General features: G+C 38.4%; 1 protein-coding gene across 5 annotated transcripts in view; it reads right to left on the bottom strand.

The window, feature by feature from the left end:
• Window positions 1–20,079, bottom strand: part of ZNF404 (zinc finger protein 404) — a 37,727-nt gene extending 17,648 nt beyond the window's left edge. For 2 of the 5 annotated variants that reach the window (XM_037012344.2, XM_073226065.1), the window contains exon 1: window positions 19,890–20,079. The gene's annotated coding sequence lies outside the window, so the exon portion shown is untranslated. Of the gene's footprint in view, window positions 1–8,490; window positions 8,780–11,765; window positions 11,840–19,889 lie in introns of those variants that run through there. The other 3 variants (XM_073226062.1, XM_073226063.1, XM_073226064.1) reach the window with 3 other exon arrangements.
• Window position 20,080: the final 1 nt, after the last annotated feature.

The following is a 20,080-nucleotide window of genomic DNA, read 5'->3' as shown; positions in this document are numbered from 1 at the left end:
ATACATGCTTATGTTACTCTACAAGAAGATACGTCAAAGAAATAATCAATCTTCCCATGTTTTCTTCCGCCTGCTACTTCTATAGCTTTTCTTCTTCCTTCCTAATTACAACCCTTAAATAGAATTCGTGCCTCATATCGAATTTACTGTGTATCATAATTCTTCCAGGTGGTAAAGATACCTCGAGACAAGTTCTGGGCATAGAAGCCACAGGGCATAAATCTGCAAAGAAGTAAAAAGCTAACCTTTTCAAACAATATGGCTTCTCTCTCACTTACCAACTTTACATTTCCCTGTATGGCCCCGGAAGATGACTGGTTAGCCAGAGACGGGTAAGATTCCTCAAGGGAGGAAGAACCTAAGACAGGCACAGTCGCAGGGGGGCCATCAGGTGAGAAATTAGGGATCAACAGAGGTGAGGCTCAGAACCTCTCCCCCCCTGTTCTGAGAGAAATCTGCTGCATCCGTGGATGTTTTATTGCCCTTGTCTAGCTTGGATTAACACATAGTCTACAGGCACACACATGATCATCTACATTTGCTCTCTTACAACACTAAACTATGTTTTCTACCTTTATCTTGCATCTACCTACCACTTCAGCATTTTATTAAAAATAATAATAAAGAGAGAAATGTGGTATCCACATATAAATCAAGTATAAAAATCAAACGAATATTCATATTTGAATTGATTGTTTACAGTTCATAATGCATGATCAAAACCAAAAATTTCTGTGATGACTGCCCTTGTACTGTTCACCATGTAGCTTATTCACTAAGTAAGAATTTGTTCTCCATGTAAGAACTTGTTCGTTATGATTCAGAAGATTGGAGACTGATGAAAATTAGGCTTGGGGTGGATTAATGATTATACATTGAGCATTGACTCCCCTATACAGAATTTTATTGTTGTTAACAACCATTTGATCAATAAATAGGAGAGATGCTCTCACAAAAAAAAAAAAAAAGTACACACTTCCAATTGTAAAATAAATAAGTAACCGGGATGTAATGTATAGCATAAGGAATATAGTCAAAATATTGTAACAACTTGGTATGGTGATAGCTGGTACCTAGAATTATCATGTATATAAATGTTGTACACCTGAAACTAATGTAATACTGTGTGTCAACTACCCTTCAATAAAAAATAATTATCTACAAAAAAAAAAAATTTCCTTGAAACCACAAGTTAAACTTACGTAAGAAATGGAATTCTGAATATTGTTACTTTACTCAAGAAATTAAATCTGTATTAAGGACCTTCCCCCAAAATACCAGGCCCAAAGGCTTTGGTGGCAAATTCTCCCAAACATTTAAAGAATTAAAAATACCAATGAAACTCAGGCTCTTCTAGAAAACAGAAAAAAAATGGACCATGTCATGAGGCATAACTGTGGCATGAAAACCTGACAAGGACATTAATGCAAGAAAGGAAAACTACAGGGAATCTCTCTCATGAACATACATGCAAGCATATTAAGCCAAATACTAGCAAGGAGAAACTATGATATAAATAACCAAAGGAGAGCTATTCTGGAAATGCAAAGGTCATTTAATTTTCAAAAAAATCAACACAACCTCCCAACTTAAAATAAGAAAACCAATTATTTCATTACATTCAGAAACCATATAATATTCAGTATCAGTTTATGATAAAAATTCTCAGCAAACTAGGAAAGGAAGGGAACTTCTGTAGTGTGATGAAGGGGATCTACAGAATAAAACTGCAATTACCATTATATGAAAGGTGAAATAGGGACCCTTGTTATTTTGAGTTCAGGAATAAGGCAAGGCTGTCCATTCTTGCCATTTCTATTAAACTTTGTCTTGGAAAGTTTACTCACTTTTATAAAGAAAAAAGCAAAATGAAAGGTATGAAGATTGGAATGAAAGAAGTAAAGCCATCTTTATTTGCAGACAAAATGATTTTGTACATAGAAAAATAGTGTCAATTCTACAAACTACTGGAATAAGTGAATTTATTTAGCAAGATTATTGAACAAAAGGTCAATTTATAAAGCACAACTGCATGAAAGAAAACCCACTGAAAAGTGAAAAAAATTTAAATCCCAACAGTTTATGATAAACATGAAAAATATAGAACACTTTGAAATAAATCTAACAGAAGAGATGCAAGACTTGTAGACTCAAAACAACAAAACATTAAGGAAAGAAATTAAAGAAGGATGAAATAAATGGAAACATATCCCATGCTCATGAATTGGAAGACTCATTTTAAGATTATCAGTTCTCTCTAAATCAATCTATTAATTCAGTGCTTCTCCAGCAATATCAGAAGGTTTTTATTTTTGAGAAAATTAATAAACTTGTTCTACAGATACATGGAAATGCAAAGAACCCAGAATAGTCAGGGGAATTCCAAACAAAATTGTCAGACTCATATAACAAACTATCAAGAGGTAAAATAAAGCTACTGTTATTAAAACAGTGGTACTGACATAAGAATTGACAGACCAACAGAATAGAGCCCAAAAAGAGATCTGCACACATATAGTCACATTTTTTAAGTTTTGTTATCATTAATCTACAATTACATCAAGAACATTATGTTTACTAGGCTCTACCCTTCACCAAGTCCCCCTCACAAACCCCATTACAGTCACTGTCCATCCGGGTAGTAAGATGTTGTAGAATCACTACTTGTCTTCTCTGTGTTGCACAGCCCTCCCCTTTACCCAACCCCCCACATTATACATGCTAATCATAATACCCCCTTTCTTCTTAGCCACCCTTATCCCTCCCTACCCTCCCATCCTCCCCAGTCTCTTTCCCTTTGGTAACTGTTAGTCCATTCTTGGGTTCTGTGATTCTGCTGCTGTTTTGTTCCTTCAGTTTTTCTTTGTTCTTATACTCCACATATGAGTGAAATCATTTGGTACTTGTCTTTCTCCACCTGGCCTATTTCACTGAGCATAAGACCCTCTAGCTCCATCCATGTTGCTGCAAATGGTAGGATTTATTTTCTTCTTATGGCTGAATAATATTCCATTGTGTATGTATACCACATCTTTATCTATTCATCTACTGATGGACACTTAGGTTGCTTCCATTTCTTGGCTATTGTAAATAGTGCTGCGATAAACATAGGGGTGCATCTGTCTTTTTCAAACTGGGCTGCTGCATTCTTAGGGTAAATTCCTAGAAGTGGAATTCCTGGGTCAAATGGTAAGTCTATTTTGAGCTTTTTGAGGAACCTCCATACTGCTTTTGACAATGGTTAAACTAATTTACATTCCCACCAGCAGTGTAGGATGGTTCCCCATTCTCCACAACCTTGCCAACATTTGTTGTTGTTTGTCTTATGGATGGTAGCCATCCTTACTGGTGTGAGGTGGTATCTCATTGTGGTTTTAATTTGCATTTCTCTGATTACTAGCAATGTGGAGCATCTTTTCATGTGTCTCTATGCCATCTGAATTTCTTTGGAGAGCTGTCTGTTCAGCTCCTCTGCCCATTTCTTAATTGGATTATTTGCTTTTTGTTTGTTGAGGTATGTGAGCTCTTTATATATTTTGGATGTCAACCCTTTATCTAATCTGTCATTTACGAATATATTCTCCCATACTGTAGGGCACCTTTTTGTTCTTTTGATGGTGTCATTTGCTCTACAGAAGCTTTTCAGCTTAATGTAGTCCCACTTATTCATTTTTGTTTTTGTTTTCCTTGCCTGGGGAGATATATTCATGAAGAAGTCGCTAACGTTTATGTCCAAGAGATTTTTGCCTATGTTTTTTCTAAGAGTTTTATGGTTTCATGACTTACATTCAGGTCTTTGATCCATTTAGAATTTACTTTTGTGTATGCGGTTAGACAGTGATCCAGTTTCATTCTCTTACATGTAGCTGTCCAGTTCTGTCAGCACCATCTGTTGAAGAGACTGTCATTTCCCCATTGTATGTCTATGGCTCCTTTATCATATATTAATTGACCATATATGTTTGGGTTAATGTCTGGAGTCTCTAATCTGTTCCACTGGTCTGTGGCTCTGTTCTTGTGCCAGTACCAAATTATCTTGATTACTATGGCTTTGTAGTAGAGCTTGAAGTTGGCGAGTGAGATCCCCCCCAACTTTATTCTTCTTTCTCAGGATTGCTTTGGCTATTCAGGGTCTTTGGTGTTTCCATATGAATTTCTGAACTATTTGTTCCAGTTCGTTAAAGAATGTTGTTGGTAATTTGACAGGGATTGCATCAAATCTGTATATTGTTTTGGGCAGGATGGCCATTTTGACAATATTAATTCTTCCTAGCCAAGAGCATGGGATGAGTTTCCTTTTGTTAGTTTCCTCTTTAATTTCTCTTAAGAGTGTCTTATCATTTTCAGGGTATAGGTCTTTCACTTCTTTGGTTAGGTTTATTTCTAGGTATTTTATTCTTTTTGATGCAATTGTGAATGGAATTGTTCTCCTGATTTCTCTTTCTATTGGCTCATTGTTAGTGTACAGGAAAGCCACAGATTTCTGTGTGTTAATTTTGTATCCTTCAAGTTTGCTGTATTCCAATATCAGTTCTAGTGGTTTTGGAGTGGAGTCTTTACGGTTTTTAATGTACAATATCATGTTATCTGCAAATAGTGACAGTTTGACTTCTTCCTTGCCAATCTGGATGCCTTTTATTTCTTTGTGTTGTCTGATTGCTGTGGCTAGGACCTCCAGAACTATGTTGAATAACAGTGGGGAGAGTGGGCATCCCTGTCTTGTTCCCCGTCTCAGAGGAAAAGCTTTCAGGTTCTTGCTGTTTAGTATGATGTTAGCAGTGGGTTTATCATATATGGCCTTTATCATGTTGAGGTACTTGCCCTCTATACCCATTTTGATGAGTTTTAATCATGAATGGATGTTGAATTTTGTTGAATGCTCTTTCATCATCTGTGGAGATGATCATGTGGTTTTTGTCCTTCTTTCTGTTGATGTGGTGGATGATGTTGATGGATTTTCAAATGTTGTACCATCCTTGCATCCCTGGGAAGAATCCCACTTGGTCGTGGTGTATGATCCTTTTGATATATTTTTGAATTCAGCTTGCTAATATTTTATTGAGTATTTTTGCATCTACATTCATCAGGGATATTGGTCTGTATAAGTTTCTTTTTTGGTGGGGTCTTTGCCTGGTTTTGGTATTAGGGTGATGTTGGCTTCATAGAACGAGTTTGGGAGTATTCCATCCTCTTCTATTTTTTGGAAAAATTTAAGGAGAATGGGTATTATGTCTTCTCTGTGTGTCTGATAAAATTCCGAGGTAAACCCATCTGGCCCGGGGGTTTTGTTCTTGGGTAGTTTTTTGATTACTGCTTCAATTTCTTTGCTCGTAATTGGTTTGTTTAACTTTTGTGTTTCTTCCTTGGTCAGTCTTGGAAGGTTGTATTTTTCTAGGAAGTTGTCCATTTCTTCTAGGTTTTCTAGCTTGTTAGCATATAGGTTTTCATAGTAGTCTTTAATATTCTTTGTATTTCTGTGGAGTCTGTCGTGATATTTCCATTCTCATTTCTGATTCTGTTGATGTGTGTTGATTTTCTTTTTCTCTTAACAAGTTTGGCTAGAGGCTTATCTATTTTGTTTATTTTCTCAAAGAACCATGTCTTGGTTTCATTGATTTTTTTCTATTGTTTTATTCTTCTCAATGTTGTTTATTTCGTCTCTGATCTTTATTATGTCCCTCCTTCTGCTGACTTTAGGCCTCATTTGTTCTTCTTTTTCCAGTTTTGATAATTGTGATGTTAGACTATTCATTTGGGATTGTTCTTCCTTCTTTAGGTATTCCTGGATTGCTATATACTTTCCTCTTAAGACTGCTTTTGCTGCATCCCACAGAAGTTGGGCCTTTGTGCTGTTGTTGTTATTTGTTTCCATATATTCCTTGATCTCTATTTTAATTTGTTCATTGATCCATTGATTATTTAGGAGCATGTTGTTAAGCCTCCATGTGTTTGTGAGCCTTTTTGTTTTCTTTGTACAATTTATTTCTAGTTTTATGCCTTTGTGGTCTGAAAAGTTGGTTGGTAGGATTTCAATCTTTTGGAATTTACTGAGGCTCTTTTTGTGGCCTAGTATGTGGTCTATTCTGGAGAATGTTCCATGTGCACTTGAGAAGAATGTGTATCCTGTTGCTTTTGGATGTAGAGTTCTATAGATGTATATTAGGTTAATCTGTTCTAGTGTGTTGTTCAGTGCCTCCGTGTCCTTACTTATTTTCTGTCTGGTGGATCTATCCTTTGGAGTGAGTGGCGTGTTGAAGTCTCCTAAAATGAATGCATTGCATTCTATTTCCTCCTTTATTTCTGTTAGTATTTGTTTCACATATGGTGGTGCTCCTGTGTTGGGTGCATATATATTTATAATGGTTATATCTTCTTGTTGGACTGAGCCCTTTATCATTATGTAATGTCCTTCTTTATCTCTTGTTACTTTCTTTGTTTTGAAGTCTATTTTGTCTGATACTAGTACTGCAACATCTGCTCTTTTCTCCCTGTTGTTTGCATGAAATATCTTTTTCCATCCCTTGACTTTCCGTCTGTGCATGTCTTTGGGTTTGAGGTGAGTCTCTTGTAAGCAGCATATAGAAGGGTCTTGCTTTTTTATCCATTCTATTACTCTGTGTCTTTTGATTGACGCATTCAGTCCATTTACATTTAGGGTGACTATTGAAAGATATGTACATATTGCCATTGCAGGCTTTAGATTTATGGTTACCAAAGGTTCAAGGTTAGCTTCTTTAGTATCTTACTGTCTAACTTAACTCGCTTATTGAGTTGTTATAAATACTGTCTGGTGATTCTTTATTTCTCTCCCTTCTTATTCCTCCTCCTCCATTCTATATACGTTGGTTGTTTTATTCTGTGCTCTTTTGTGCTTCCTTTAACTGCTTTTGTGGGTAGTTGATTTTACATTTTGCCTTTAGTTAGTATGTGGTTGGTCTGCTTTCTTTGCTGTGATTTTATTTTCTCTGGTGACATCTATTTAGTCTTAGGAGTGCTCCCATCTAGAGCAGTCCCTCTAAATTACCCTGTAGAGTTGGTTTGTGTGAGGCAAATTCCCTCAACTTTTGCTTGTCTTCGAATTGTTTAATCCCTCCTTCATATTTAAATGATAATTGTGCTGGATACAGTATCCTTGGTTCAAGGCCCTTCTGCTTCATTGCATTAAATATATCATGCTATTCTCTTCTGGTCTGTAAGGTTTCTGTTGAGAAGTCTGATGATAGCCTAATGGGCTTTCCTTTGTAGGTGACCGTTTTCCTCTCTCTAGCTGCCTTTAAAACTCTGTCCTTGTCCTTGATCTTTGCCATTTTAATTATTATGTGTCTTGGTGTTGTCCTCCTTGGGTCCCTTCTGTTGGGAGTTCTGTGTACTTCCGTGGTCTGATCGATTATTTTCTCCCCCAGTTTGGGGAAGTTTTCAGCAATTATTTCTTCAAAGACACTTTCTATTCCTTTTTCTCTTTTCTTCTTCTGGTACCCCTTTAATGTGGATATTGTTCCTTTTGGATTGGTCACACAGTTCTCTTAATATTGTTTCATTCCTTGAGATCATTTTATCTCTCTCTGTGTCAGCTTCTATGTGTTCCTGTTCTCTGGTTTGTATTCCATCAATGGCCTCTTGCATCTTATCCATTCTGCTTATAAATCCTTCCAGAGATTGTTTCATTTCTGTAGTCTCACTCCGGACATCATCCCTTAGTTCTTGCATATTTCTCTGCAGCTCCGTCCGCATGGGTATGACCTTTATTTTGTATTCTTTTTCAGGAAGATTGGTTAGGTCTATCTCCTTCTCAGGGGTTGACTCTGTGATTTTGTTCTGTATCAAATTCTTCTGCTTTTTCATGGTGATAGAGATAGTTGTGTGGAGCTGGCGCTTGTGACGGCTGGGAGAATGTCCCTTCTTGCTGGTTTGTGGCCTTCCTCTCCTGGGAGAACAGTGACCTCTAGCGGCTTGTGCTGGGCAGTTGCACACAGACGGGGCCTCTGATTCTTGCCTGGCCACTGTGGAGTTTAGATCCAAGGTTGCTGTGGGCATGGCCTGCCTCAGGCTGCTGCTCCAATATGGCGGAGCTGCGTCGGAGGGAGGAACAGCCAGAAGGCTATTTATATCCATGAGAGGCCTCTGAGCTGCACTGCTGCCCAGGCGGTTAGGGTGCCCGGAGTTCCCCGGGATTCCCAGTTCCTGGGCTGTGTCCCAGGATGCTTCCGTCCAGTTGTGGGGTCACTGTCCCTTGAAGACTTTCAAAAAGTCACTTTTCTTTGTTCCTGGGGAACCAGCTGCGGGGACCTGCTCAAAGGTCTTACTGTCCTGTTTCCCTAGTTTCCAGCACCCCACGCATGCACTGTGTGTCTGCGTTCTGGTGCAGATGGCTAGGGCTGGGTGTTTAGCAGTCCTGGGCTCCCTCCCCCTCCCTGCTCCAACTCCTCTCCTCCCACCGGGAGCTGGGGGGAGGGGCGCTCAGGTCCTGCTGAGCTGCGGCTTGTATCTTACCCCCTTTGCGAGGCGCTGGGTTCTCGCAGGTGTGAATGTAGTCTGGCTGTTGTCCTGTGTCTTCTGGTCTCTCTTTTAGGAAGAGTTGTATTTGTTGTATTTTAAAAAATATATATGGTTTTGGGAGGAGATTTCTGCTGCTCTACTCATGCCGCCATCTTGGCTCTGCCTCTACAGTCACATTTTTCACAATAAGCCTGATGGCAACTTGAAGCAGAAAAGATAGTCTTTTCAACAAGTGGTGCCCAAGCCACTAGGTATCTGTATGGAAAAAAATGATTTTGACTTGATTCCACTGTATATACAGACAGAAATTCAAGATGGATCACAGGCCTAAAGGTGAAAACTAAAACAAGAAAACTTTTGGAAGAAGAAACAGGAAAATATCTTCAAGATCTTGGGTAGGCAATTTTCTTTTTCTTTCTGGTTTAATTTCCATTTATTTTACACTTGAAAAAACCTACAAGAAAAATACAGATAGCTTCTGTATACCTCTCACTCCAGTGTTAACATTTTACTTAGGATAATTATCAAAACTAGGAAATTAACTTTGGTAGAATACTACAAAATAGCATATCTTATTCAAGTATCAGCAGTTTTTCTTCACTAATGTACTTTTTCTTTTCCAGGACATGACCCCATATTGCCCTTAGCTATTATTTCTCCTTAGTCTCTTCCAATCTCCACAGACTTTCCTATAGTAATGGTGTTCAAATGCTGCCATAACACATGATCACAAATTTAGCTTAAGATGAAACACATTTATTATCTCAGTTTCTGTGGACCCAAAGTCCACGGTTTGGCTGGGTGCTCTCCTCAGGGTGGTCTCATAAAGCTTCAAACAAGGTGTCATCTGGGCTGGCTGTGTTGTCATTCATGGGCTCAACTGGGGAAGAATCTGCTTTCAAGTTAATTCAGATTGTTGGCAGAATCCATTTCCTGTGGCTTTATGACTGAGGCCCCAATTTTTCATTTAATGTCAACTGGAGGACACTCTCAGGTCCCCGAGGCCACCTGCAGTTTTTTTGCAGTATGGGCTTGTGCAATTGTCACTTACTTCATCAACCCCAGAAGCAGAGTCTTTAAGTTCAGTCTGCTATGGTGGAGTCTTATATGACATAACATAATCACAGTAATGACATCCTATTATTTTTGCTATATAAAGCAACCTAGTCATAGGAGTGACAAACCCTCACCTTTGCTGTTTTCTGTTGTTTGGAAGCGGGTCACAGGTCCCACATGGACTCCAGGGGATGGAATCACACACTGGCACAGACACCAGCAGGCAGGATTTATGGGGTCTCCCTAAAGTCTGTCCACCATATCTATCTTCATGACCTTTCCACTTTGGAAAAGTACCAATCATTTCCTTTGGCAAATGTTCCTCCACTTAGTTTGCTTGATATTTTAATAATGGGAGTGAGGTTATTCATTTTTGGGGAGTACCACAACAATGCTGTGTCCTCAATTCAACATCTGAAAGAGCTCATGATGCCAGTGCTTCATTACTGGTAATGTTAACCTTGATCACTTGGTTAAATTGCTTTCTGGTGGGTTTCCCCACCAGAAAGTTACTAACCTTCCCTTTTGTGGTTAATAAGTATCTCATGTAGTGGGAAATACTTTGGTATCATGCAAATACTTTTACTCCTTAACTTTTCAACCCACTCATTTTAGCAACTATCAGGATCTTGTCTGAAATAACTATTACCGTGGTGTTCGTTTGCCTAATGGCCATTTTCTGTATTCCTCTTTCCTTCTACATTTAAACTGGAATTCTACTGTAAGAAAGAGCTGTCCCTTCTTCCCCAGGAAAAGATATTTTGAACAGAATAAAAATGCTATAACCATAACAGAAAAAGATTGATAAATTAGCTCTGTTAAAATTAAGGCTGCTGCTTTTTCATTGTAAGACCTCACAAAGAAAGTAATAAGAAGCTAGAGGCTAACAAAAGATATTCTCTTTCTCTGTCTCCCTCTCTACACACACACACACATGCACACATTATGTTTATGTACACACACAGAAGATGTATATTCAAGACATACAAAATTCCTACAGATCAACAGGAAAATGACAAAAAATAAATGGATAAAAGATTTGAGTAGACACTTCATAAAAGTATATCAAAATGTGTAATATCATATGAAAAGATGCTCCCATCATTATTTATCAGGAAAATGCAAATTAAAATCACAGTAAGATGCTACTTATTACACATGCATCAGAATGACTAAAATTCAAATGACTGACAATATCAAGTGTTAGCCAGTTTGAGAAGTAACTAGATACCATTTCTTGCTGTAGGAGTGTAAATTAGGTCATCCACTTCTACCCCAGGTATATACCCAGAAAAAAACAAAAACATGTCCACAAAAAGACCTGTACAAGAATGTTCATGGAAGGTTCATGCATGATAGTGAAATACTGGAAAATAGCCATCATCATGAAAATGAATAAACAACATGTGGGATGGTCATGCAATGGAACACTACACAACAGCTCAGGTAGAAAACCTACCAATCCACAAATAACATGAATGAATCTCCAAAGTATAATTTTGGACAAAAGACAGAAGGTACAAGGGATTCCATTTATATGAAGTTCAAGAATAGGCAAATCTTATCTTGAGTGACAGAAGTCAGACTAGTGTTTACTTCCTGTCGGAGAGACATAGTTCTAAGGGACAGGACATAAGACACTCCTCCAAGGGGGACAGAAATGCTTTGTCTTGATCTGGGTGGTGTTTTCAAATGTAAAAATGCATTGAGGTATATACACAGCCAAGGTATGTGTACTTTATTTTATGTAGTATATATTTCAATGAAAAAACAATGGATACAGGCCTTTATTTGATGATAATGGATAAAAACATTATATTACAAAGATGTGATCCTGTTACGGCAGGTAAACTAACATACATGAATAGATCCATGTGCCTTCAGAGTGAAAGAAAAGATTTACAGTCAAATGTTTATAGTGTTTGACTCTTTACAACAGGCTCCTCTGTATTTTCTTAATTACTGCATGTGGATGTATCACATTCATAATAAAACTGTACTAGAGCTAATCATCCTCTTTGAAATTAGAAGGTGAAATAAAAGGAGATATGAATATGGTGATATTTGGGGTATGATGGTCTGGCTTTATTTTCTCCAAAGGCTTCAAGTTTTTGAATTCATTGTCTCAAATTAGAATATCAAGGTTTTGAGTCTTGCATAATGAGCTTTGCTACACAATAGATTTTCCTTTACTGGTCTCCCAACTCATCTGGTCAAATCCTCTCATCACTATGCTCTCCACTGAGTAGGCCTGGACCCCTGGTTCCAATTCAGGAACTATACCTGGCTTGGAAAGGAAAAAAAAAAAGGGTGTATAAAAAAAATGGAACTTATGGCATGCTGTGACTATGAACAAATTCAGATACAGTCCTGTGGTTACAGAAGCAGAGAGGTCCAGCCAACGTAGGGCCAAAAGAAAGCCACTCAAGGGACCCGGAGGACATTGCAAGGAAAACAGAGTAGAACAATCAATGGATCTCAAATTCCTCATAAATTCAAACACTCCCAAGAGGGGCACATTATGGGAATCAAACAGCTCCGGGGTCATATTTTGAATATGATGGTTTGATCATAAAGGCTCTGCCCCTGTGATTTTTCAGTATCACATCTGCGTATGAGTTTTTCAGAGATGGTATAGTCACCAGTAGTGCACCCAAGAGAGGTCGTTGCCCCATTCCTAAATGTCACTACCTCTGAAATTACAAAGACCAAAGGTCCCATTTGGTCCTGAGAAGTTGGAAGAAATCAAGTTGATCAAGATATGGAAGTAGGACAGCACGTAGAAGCAGGCTTGGTCAGCATCACGAGCTCACCAACAGCTGACTGGTTAAATGGGTAACAGAACATCCATCTAATGAAATATTAAGCAGTCCTTAAATGCTAAGTTTGAGAAACTGTTAAGGGAACAAAAAAGTTCAAAATATAATGTCAGGAATAAAGTTAGGTTACAAATGTTTAACTCAAAAAGTGGGCAAAGAATTGGATAGGCATTTCTCTAAAGAAGATACACAAATGCCAATAAGCACATGACTAGATGCTCAGTATCAAAAGCCAAGTCAAAACTGCAAGGCTCATGTCATACCAACTAGAATGGCTCTAATAAAAAAGACAGTAACAGGTGTTGGTAAGAATGTGGAGAAATTCCCACCACCTCATGCACAGCTTGTGGGAATATAAAATTGTGCAGACGTTTTGGAAAGCAATATGACAATTCCTCAGAAGAGTTACCATATAACCTAGCAGTTCCACTCCTAAGTATATACTTAAGAGAAATGAAAACCTATGTCTACACAGAAGCTTGTACGCAAATGTTTACAGCAGCATTATTCGAGACATCTAAGAAGTAGAACCAACTCAAAATGTCCATCAACTGATGAATAAATAAAATGTGGTATATCCATAAATGGAATATTATTTAGTAATAAAAACAAATGATAATAAAATAGTAATAAAAATAAAGCACAGACAGGCGGGGATACTAACCACTATACTAACAGGGAGCTGTTTAAAATGGTACTACCGCTTTTGGAAAGAGTATGCTAATTCCTCAAAAAATTAGAATTACCATTTGATTAATCAATTCCAGTTAATGGATATATAAACAAAAGAATTGAAAGCAGGGACCCAGATATTTGTATATTAATGTTCATAGTAGCATTATTCACAGTTGCCAAAAGGTTGAGATATGTCCATCAGTGCATGAATGAATAAACAAATTGTGGTAAATATATACAATGGAATATTATTCAGCCTTAAAAAAGAATGAAATTCTGACATATGCTACAACATGGATCAACTTTTAAGACATGCTAAATGAAATAATCCAGACACAAAAGGACAAATATTGTGTGGTCCCACTTACATGAGGTACTTAGAGTAGTCAAATACATAGATATGGAATGTAGAACAGCAGTTACCAAGGGCTTGGAGGAAGAAAAATGTAAAGTTATTGTTTAATGGGTACAGAGTTTCAGTATGGAATAATGAATGGGCTGGAGATGGATAATGGTGGTGTTTGCACAACTATGAATATACTTATCACTACTGAATTGTACACTTAAAATGGATAAATGGTAAAAGTTGTTATGTATGTTTTATCACAGTAAAAGAAGAAATACAACTGATGTGGTTATGTTAATATCAGACAATCTAGGCTTTAGAAAAAAGAGAATTACTAGGGATAAAGTGGCATATTACACCATTATAGGGGGGGTTCAATTTACTAAGAAGACATACAATCCTAAATGTGTAAGCTCCTAACAGAGCTCCAATATACATGAATCAAAAACTGATCAAAATTGAGAGAGAAATATGCAATGAGAAATTAAAACTAAAAATGCTACTTATACTACCATTAAAATTATGAACTAATCCTAAATAATTTGTGTAGCTACAAGTCCCCATTTCCTCGGTGTGGGCTACACACAGTGACTTGCTTCCAAAGAATAAAATATGTTAAGAGGGGAAAAAGAGAAACCTTACAGTGAAGAAACTTGACAAGTCCTACTTACATAAATAACATCAGAAATGAAAGAGGAGACACTACAAATGGCACCACAAAAATACACAGAATCATAAGTGACTAGTATGAACAATTATATGCAAACAAGTTGGACAGCCTAAAAGTAAAGGATAAATTTCTAAAGCACACAACCTACCAGGACTCAATCAGAAAGAGTAGAAACCTGAACAGAACAATAATAATGAGATTGAATCAGTAATCAAAAATCTCCAAACACAGAAAGGTCAGGACCAGGATTCACCAATGAATTCTACTAAACTTTTAATGAAGAATTAATACCAATCCTCAAACTCTTCCAAAAACTGAAGAGGAGGGATCACTCCAAAACCCCATTTTATGACACTAGCATTACCCTAATAGTAAAGTCAGAAAAAGACATTACAAGAAAAAGAAAATGGCAGATCAATATCCCTGCTGAATGTAGATGGAAAAATTATCAAAAAAATATTAGCAAACTGAGTTCAACAGCTGAATTAAACTGAATTAAAAGGATCATACACCATGAGCAAGTAGGATTTATCTCTGGAATGGTTCAACATTTGCAAATCAATACATGTGATAAACTACATTAATAGAATGAAAGATAGAAATCATATGATCATCTCAATAGATAGTCAAAATGCATTTGACAAAATACAACATCCTATCATAATTAAAACCTCTCAACAAATCTGGTTATAGATGGAACATACCTCAACACAGTAGAGGCCATGTGCACCAGAACCACAGCTAACATAATACTCAACAGTAAAAGGTTGAAAGCTTTTCCTATAAGATCAGGAATAAAACAAGAGCCAACTCTGACCACTACTATTCAACATAATACTGGGAGTCCTCTAGCAGAGCAATCAGGCAATATAGAGAAATAAAGCATCAGAATTATAGAGGAAGAAGAAACATTGTGTTTGTTGGCAAATGCTATGATCTCATATATAGGAAATCCTAGACTCCACAAAAAAACTGTTAGAACTAATTAATGAATTCAGTAAACTTGCACTGTACAAAATCAACATACAGAAATCAGTTGCATTTCTATACATTAACAAAATATCTAAAAAACCAAAAAAAGTTCCATTCATTAGAGCATCAATAACAGTAAATTTAAATGAGGCAAAAGACTTGTATACTGAAAACTATAATACTTTGGTGAAAGAAACTGAAGTAGACACAAGTAAATGCAAAGATATCCTGTGTGCATGGATAAGAATAATTAATATTGTTAAAATGTTCCTACTACCCAAAGCCATCTATAGATTCAATGCAATCCCTATTGAAATCCCAATGGAGTATTTCTTTTCCTCAGAAATAGAAAAAAAGTGATCCTTAAAAGTTGTTGGATCCTAAAAAGTTGGAACCACAGAAGACCCCTAATAGCTAAGACAGTCAGGAGAAAGAACAAGCCAGAGGCATCACATTGTCTAATTTCAAGCTATAGTAATTAAATTCAAAGCCAGAGTAATTAAAATAGTATGGCACTGACATAAAATTAGACACACAGACCAATGGAACAGAATCAAGAGCTAAGATCATATATGATCAATTAATATATGACAGTTGGGTCAAAGACACTCAATAGGGAAAGGATGGTCTCTTCAAAAAATGGTGTTGGGAAAACTGGATAACCACATGGAGAAAAGTGAAACTGGACCTCTACTTACACCACTCACAAAAATTAACTCAAAATGGATTAAAGACTTAAACATAAAATTTGATACCCTAAAAATCCTACAAGAAAACATAGGGAAGAAACTCCTTGACCCTGGACTGGGCAATGAGTTTTTGGATATGACACCAAAAGTACAAGCAGCAAAAGCAAAAAATTAGTGAGACTACATCAAACTAAAAAGCTCCTACACTGTAAAGGAAATAATTTTTTTAATAATGAAAAGACAACCTATGGAATGGGAGAAAATATTCGCAAACCATGTATTAGATAAAGGGTTAATATCCAAAAAAATTAAGATCTCATAAAACTCAATAACGAGTTCAATTTTTAAAAATGGGCAGTGGAAGTAGACATATTTCCAAAGACATGCAAATAGCCAACATGTACATGAAAAGATGCTCCTCATCACTAATCATCAGGGAAATGCAAATGAAAATCACAATGAGATGCCACTTCACACCTGTGAGAATGTCTATCATCAAAAAGACACACATTGGTGAAGATGTTAAGATAAGGGAACACTTGCACACTGCTGGTGGGAATGTAAATTGGCTCATTACTACAGAGTTTCCTCAAAAAAAATTTAATAATAGAACATGGTATATAACAATTCTACTTCTGAGTATATATCCAAAGGAACTGAAAAGAGAAGTTTGAAGATATGTGCATTCCCATGTTTACTGCAATACTGTTCACGATAGCCAAGATACATAAACAACCTAAGTGCCTGTCAGTGGATGAACGGATAAAGAAGTTGTGGCATATAGACAATGGAATATTATTCAGCCAGGAGAAAGAAGGAAATGCTGCCATTTGTGACAATAATGGATGGATCTTGAGGGCATTATGCTAAGTGAGAAGTCAGAGAAGGACAAATCTTGTATGGTATCACTTACATGTGGAATCTAAAAAGTTGAACTAGCAAAAAAGAGTAGAATGATGGTTACCAGAAGCTGGTGGTAGGGGAGCTGGGCATATGTTAAGGTTACAAATTAGAAACTGGAAGTAAGTCCTGGAGAGCAAATGCACAGCATAGTGATTATAGTCAGCAATACTATATTATAAACTCCAAAGTTGCTAAGTGTGGGTAAAACTGTAACATTTCCAGAATATCTTACCTAGCTTTAGTATATCTGCATATCAGTAGGCGTTCAGAGGTGGAAAGAAGTATGGCTTTAGTGCATTTGCATCATTCCTCAGGGATGGAGAGTTCATCTCATATCAATGGGTAATTACCTGGGCAAGGAGGGCTGCTTATCTGTACCTGAGAGGTGAGGGGAGGGCCGGTTTCACTGCTGCTGGAGCAGGAGAGAGAGAGAGGGGCGGGACTGCAGTTTTGTAAGCAATAAACGGATTTTAAACTTTATTTCTCCCTTTGACTGATTTCAGTTTTTAGAGATATTTTGCCCCAGGATTTCCTCTCCCCAGACTTACATCAGGCACAGCGAGCAAGATTCCTCTGAACCCAAAACCTGTTATAATGGGTGCGACCTTTCAGCAGGCCGCCCCTAGAAATGATGGGGAGAACTGGCACTCGCGCCGAAGGACACATGTCTACCGTCATGTGGTCATGGAGGCACCACCACCACCGCTGCTGGCCATGCCAACCCCAGCCTGGGGCACAAGCCTAAGACCACTGCTGCTGCTCCTGCTGTCGGCCAGAGCCTGGTCACAACTATGGAAAGGAGCAGAGGTCTGGGTCACCTTGATAGAGAAGCAACTGACTGCTGTGTACCACACCTTGCTGGCTACAGAGCCCACCGCTGGAACAGCTTCAACCAAGGTAATACTATCCCATCGTGGGGTGGGTGAGACTAGACTCAAAGGCCATGGAGTGCTGTGGCACAGACACCTACCGTGTATCATGTGACTAGACATTTGCCTTTGGCATCCCCAGGGAATAATGAAGCAGATGCATTGGCCCAGGTGTGCTGACTAGAAGGAAAGTCTGCCTCTGATGTGGCCCAATAGCTACACAAGCATTTGTTGCACATGGGGCAAAAGACAATGTGGGTTGTAGCCTGTCGGTGGGGCTTGCCATTGACTTTTTAAGAAGTCAGCCAATCCTGGAAGGAGTGCCCTGCACCATGTGCAGATCAGCAAACCACCAATAGGGAACTTGAGTGTCTCTTTGTGCCTATGGCTGGTTGTCGGTGATTGAGAGTGATCAAGGCAGCCACTTTATCGGACATATGTTGCAAGGATGGGTGCAGCAATTAGGAGTAAAATGTATGTGACCTTGGACATTTCAACACATGGACCGGCGATGGCTGGCTCTTCTGGCACTTGGGAAAAAGGCCTGGAAGCTGGCCTCCTGTGTATTCCTGGAATAACATCAAAGTGGCCCCCCACATCATGGTTATTTGCTTCTACAGTCCTTGTGTCCTGGATGAGCCCCCTGGCTGTAGCTGCCACCTGATGGCTGGAATGGATGAGTTTTGCATTTAATCTGCATGGGACTTTGAACCTTGAATCCTCTGGCTTGAGAATTATCATGATTGTGTTGCTATTGTCAAGAAAAAAGTACTTAAAGAGAGGCTTGACTTTGTCTAATGTTTGGTAAAAGTTTTGTGAGCAATCTATCATAGTTGTTAGGAATGAGTAAACAAGTGTAGAAATATATTTTGTGCTTAGTGAGAGATTTTGCTGTAAAGTACATTTACTGAATCTGTATGGCTGAATCCTCTGGTTTGAGGATTATCAAGATTTTATTGCTATTGCTATTTTATGTTATTAGATAGGTTGGAAGAGGGGGAATGAGTAAATTGTAAGGCGAGATTTCTGGAGGGGTGGCCTGTGGGTAAAACTGTAACATTTCCAGAATATCTCACCTGGCTTTAGTATATCTGCATATCAACAGGTGTTCAGAGGTGGAAAGAAGTATAGCTTTAGTGCATTTGCATCATTCCTCAGGGGTGGAGAGAAGTTCATCTCCATATCAATGGGTGATTACCTGGGCAAGGAGGGCTTATCTGTACCTGAGAGGTGAGTGGGAGGGCCGGTTTTGCTTCTGCTGGAGCAGGAGCGAGAGATGGGCTGGACTGCAGTTTTTTAAGCAATAAACGGGTTTTAAACTTTATTTCTCCCTTTGACTAATTTCAGTTTTTAGAGGTATTTTGCTCCAGTATTTCCTCTCCCCAGACTTACACTAAGGCACTAGATCTTAATTGTTCCCACCATGAAAAAGAAATGAAAATTAGACAAGGTGATAGAAGTGTTAGCTAAAGCTAAGGTGGTGAGTACACCTTAAACTTACACAACACTATATGTCAATTATATTTCAACTAAAAAGGTCAAGAATTACGCATTGGTCCTTAATTTGAACTCAAAGAGTTTTTACAGGGTGGATCTATTCTATGCTGTAATATTTTCTTCAATTCCCTGCCACTGCAAGAAACTGTGAGAAACACACTCACTGGTCCAAATTCAGTAAGTGGACACGGTGACAAAGAGAACAGTGGAGCGAGGCTGTAATGACAGGTTTGCAAGATCAGGTGTCTGGTGAGCAGGTACACATGGGGAGACTGGCGCCAGTAATTTATCTCCTAGTGCGTGAGTCCCTTCCCTGGTTCCTCACTGGCTGAGTACTGCAGGGTTCACATTCTTTCCCGGATGTCACCTAAGCCAGTTATATCTTTCCCTTACATTTGTCTTAATCTTATTGGTAGGTTTAAAAAACTACAATCAAACAGGTATAGCCAGGCCCTTACCAATTCCTCCACCCCCACCCGCACCCCCAGCCTGAGTATCTTCCACCATGTGGCCCTTTGTTAATACCTGTTAAAATGTTTAAACATCCTTGTGGGAATAAATCACATTTAGGTTTTATGCTCTTTCCTAACAGAAACTAACGTGAAGGAAATGCGGAGAATTTTGCTGCTTCTGTTTCATGTCCTGCTAGATGGCTGCCATCTCCTTTTCATGGGACCTTGGTCATAAGTGAATCCAGGCCCATGTAATAAAGGCGGCTTGTTCAGCACCGCTCAGCCAGTCCCTTTTATAATCCATAAAAGGACGTTATTTCACACATGCTTCTGTGAGAGATTATTTTCCATTTATTTTTAATGTTTCCAACTTCTGTTGTGTGTAAAAGGAAACAGTGAGAAAAAGAAAACGCAAGCCGAATTGTACAGCGACACCATGGCTTACCTGGACTCCGTCTGCTAATTCAAAAGGAAAATTGCAGGCAGGCAGGAATCTCAGGCCTAGGAGGATTCTGGGACGTGTAGTAGAGGCGCTTTCGGCTCCGGGAAAGCCCAGTCGTGTTAGTTGCCTCGCTGGAGAACTAGGAGAGTATGATCCAGTGTCGGATGCATTTTCGCTGCGGGAGGGCAAGAAGA

This window comes from Manis javanica, chromosome 17 (assembly GCF_040802235.1).
Source record: "Manis javanica isolate MJ-LG chromosome 17, MJ_LKY, whole genome shotgun sequence".
Classification (NCBI taxonomy): domain Eukaryota; kingdom Metazoa; phylum Chordata; class Mammalia; order Pholidota; family Manidae; genus Manis; species Manis javanica.
Note: the sequence above shows the minus strand (reverse complement) of the source record. Positions and strands in the feature narration are given on the sequence as shown.